This window comes from Limulus polyphemus, unplaced genomic scaffold (assembly GCF_000517525.1).
Source record: "Limulus polyphemus unplaced genomic scaffold, Limulus_polyphemus-2.1.2 Scaffold3763, whole genome shotgun sequence".
Classification (NCBI taxonomy): Eukaryota; Metazoa; Arthropoda; class Merostomata; order Xiphosura; family Limulidae; genus Limulus; species Limulus polyphemus.
In genome coordinates, this window is record NW_013669373.1 from 11,367 (window position 1) to 15,066 (window position 3,700).

At 35.1% G+C, this 3,700-nt stretch overlaps 1 long non-coding RNA gene across 1 annotated transcript in view; it reads right to left on the bottom strand.

Moving 5' to 3' along the window:
* Positions 1–3,700, bottom strand: part of LOC111088435 — an 18,036-nt gene that overhangs the window by 6,267 nt on the left and 8,069 nt on the right. The gene's annotated exons all lie outside the window — the stretch shown is intronic.

The window sequence follows — 3,700 nt, forward strand, 5'->3', positions numbered from 1 at the left end:
CTCTAAAGAAACAAACTGAATGTTTGTTTTAAAGCAAAGTCACATTGTTCTTTCTGCTGTGTCCAGTGCGGAAAATCGCACCTCGGAGTATACGTTATAAGTCCACAGATTTATCGTTGTACCACTGGGGGAAACACAAACATTAAGATATTGTACAAAAAATGTGCCTTGTTACAATTTCGTACTCTCAGAGCTTAAAGAAAAAGACATAATAACTTTCTGAATCTCAATTACGTATTATATGTTTGTTTAAACTCAGAGCTTTGCATAAATCGAACCCCGAATTTTAGTGTTATAAACTTTCAAGCTTACCACTAACCCACGAGAGGCTTCAAATTGCAACTTCTATCATTGCATACAATCTAAAGAGTTTCATACTTGCATTCTTTCATATATGCATACCTAAAAGACTGAATGTCATAATTAGCAAGTGAATGTTGAACGTTTTTTATTTTAAAGCAACACAGTAGCACTCCTCTCTCTGCGTGACATAATACTGTAGATATTCCACACACCACAATATCTCGAAGTGGGCGGAAGAATTTAGTTCTCTCACGACACGTCCTGCAACGTATGTACTCATGCGAGAGGTATCTACAAGTTAATTTACTGCACGTACAAAAACCAGCGGCAGTATAGATAGATATGACGTTATACCTCATGTTAGTTTAGCAAGACTATAGGCAGGGGAAATTTCTTAAACCAATACCTTTAGTTTCTCCATATCTACCTAATTTGAACCTCTGTATGTTCACACACACAGGATTGCCATAAAGTGTAACAGTTAATAAAAAATATAAATACATGTTGCTACCAGAGGGCGTATTTCTATAACACGCGTTTAATGTATTCTCTCTCATTGTAATCATCCAGAGCACAAATAACGTAGAAAAAAACGAATGCAACATGTACCGAGGAGTACAAGCAACTTCTCGTCGGACTGTGACCTTCAGTGTGTGTTGTGATTGAATAGAATATTGGTAAACACGAGCCTTGAAATATAGGAATCATGGCTACAATTACGACTCCTGGTGGCAAAAATTTAACAATCACTTTTTATTGACTCATCTCCTATGTTATGATAATCGTGTTCCTAAATTTTTGCCTTTAGAAGAGAAATAAAGCACAAAATATTTCATACCTATTCAATGCTTGACAAACCATGCTAACCCTCATATTACCAACTTGCTTTTACAACATTCACTACTGGTGGCTCCATCAGATTGAGTAATTATTTTTACATGTTACAACCCAAGCAGTAATTACGGGAATTAACTACAATTTTGATGGTATTTTGTTAACTGTTTTTTGTGACTCTTATTATGGACCAGATAAATAAAGTTATGGTTTCATGAGTAAGTTTAATTCATGAATAGTTTAGGATATTGAGTGTATAAAGCGAATGAGGTCCATGTGGATCCCCATAGGTACTTTGTATACACTCGATTTTTGAAGGTTACAATGTTACATAATTAATTCGATAATCCTAATACTCATGATAATATGGATAAGCACGGAAGGAATACTGCACAATTTCACAACGGCGACTGTACAGGAAGAAGCAAAGTGCTAAACATATGTGTAAGGTACAAATATGATGCCGGTTTCAGAGGATTAAAACAATAGGTTTCTTAATGATTAAACATCCCACATAGTATCATTACTATACTATCGACTTTACCATATGCATTAAAATCTCATGGGAAAACAAAAATGCAGTAAGTTATCCTAAAAACATATACAAATCTAAGATATAGTTAACAGACTTACTTACTTCAACTCACTTTTTGAGAAATTGTTTTTGCGCACGAGTTATTTTTTCATGTCTATTTTTTGTGCATAAGTTAATTAAACGAAAAGTTACACTGTTGGGTGAAACATGCGGGAACGGAAGAGCCTGAAATACCTTTCCTAAAAAATCTCTCCTCTCTTGCACGTGTATCTATGTAGTTGAAGGTATATAGGCTAAAATAATCTCCCCTCTCTTGCACGTGTATCTATGTAGTTGAAGGTATATAGGCTAAAATAATCTCCTCTCTCTTGCACGTGTATCTATGTAGTTGAATGTATATAGGCTAAAATACTTTCATGAAATCATGAGAGAACATAGAAGTTGTGTAGAATATTAATGGTTCAAACGTCAGTCACATATTATGGGTGATAAACAGTTCTCTGTCGTTTACCTGAAACCAGGTGTGAAAAGTTTGAAACTATTTGAAGATGGAATTAAATATATCTTACTTTAAACGATAGTAATTGATCAAATAATTAATCCTCTGATTCAGCGTACCTATTACAAATTATTCGTATTTTTTTTCTGAATAAGAAAATCAAGCTTATGTCTCATTTACTTCCACATAATTTTCAAACAAAAACTTCCAGGAAAACTTGAAAAAATTGTCTAAAATGCCATTGACTAATTTGTTTCAAGCAACAGCAATTAATCAAACAATTCTTCAACTGGTTCGTCTATTAAGGCTAACTATAAATTAGTTACATCGTTTAAATCTCCACAATTTTTTGGGGCGCGTCCATATTTTAAAAGAGTTATAGAATAAAGATTTCCAGACATATTATTATTTGTTAATGTTTTGCGCAAAGCTACGCAATATGGCATCTGTGTTCTGCCTCCTGTGGGTATCGAAAACAGATCGTTTAGCCACGGGGGGGGGGGGGATATTGCAAAGACGTGAGCAAAGTCAATTACTGATTCGACTTTAATTTTATACAATAAATGTGATATTCTGTACAAAAAAAAAAGATCATCATATCAGTAACCATCACTCCCTTCGGTTCTGGTAGGGAGCTTTCTTAATTTGGACGTTTTAAATATATATCCTTTGAATATTTCAAATCACAAAAAAAAATGTCCTGGTATCAAAGTATACCATAAAAAAGTGAAGATTAATGCCTATAAGATGATTTAATTGCATTAAAATCGCTAGCTTCCCGGAAACTGTATGCGTACGCATACACATATGGCTTCTTTCGCAGTTCCGGTCACTTAAAGAGAAGCTGATCTCAGCATGGGCTAATAACACGATAAAAGAGTACCGATATATAAATGCTTAGCTGTTAGGCAAATACAACACATCAATTAAATTCCCGGTCATTGACTTAAGGTTATGACAAGTAAATTCGTTACCACTGAACTCAGAAAACTTCAATAAATGCTGTTCAGCAACAACACAGAACAAAGATTCTGCCGAATACGCATACCAGTTTTCTGATTGAAAATTTATCAGAATGAAATGCGGCGAGTGATTTTTTTTATGGAATTTCGCGCAAAGATGCCCGAGGGCTATCTGCGCTAGACGTGCCAAATTAATAAGTGGTAGACAGGAGGGAAAACAGCTAGTCAATACCACCCACCGCTAACTCTTCGACTACTCTTTTACCAACGAAAAGTTGGATTGATCGTCACATAATAACGCCCTCACGGCTGAAAGGGCGAGTATGTTTGGTGACGGGGTTCAAGCTCGCAATCCACAAATAGCAAATCGAACGCACAAACCAGCAGACCATGCAGGGCCGAATGTGGAGAAAAATCATAGCATATTTGCAGAACCTAAACGAGTATATACCCGAAGTTTGTATCTAAAAAATCATATAGATAAATAATAATCCATATTTCGGCAAAGTAACACAAAAAGCGAAAAAACATCTCAACGTATAAATGTAACTGCAAAGAGATCGGAAA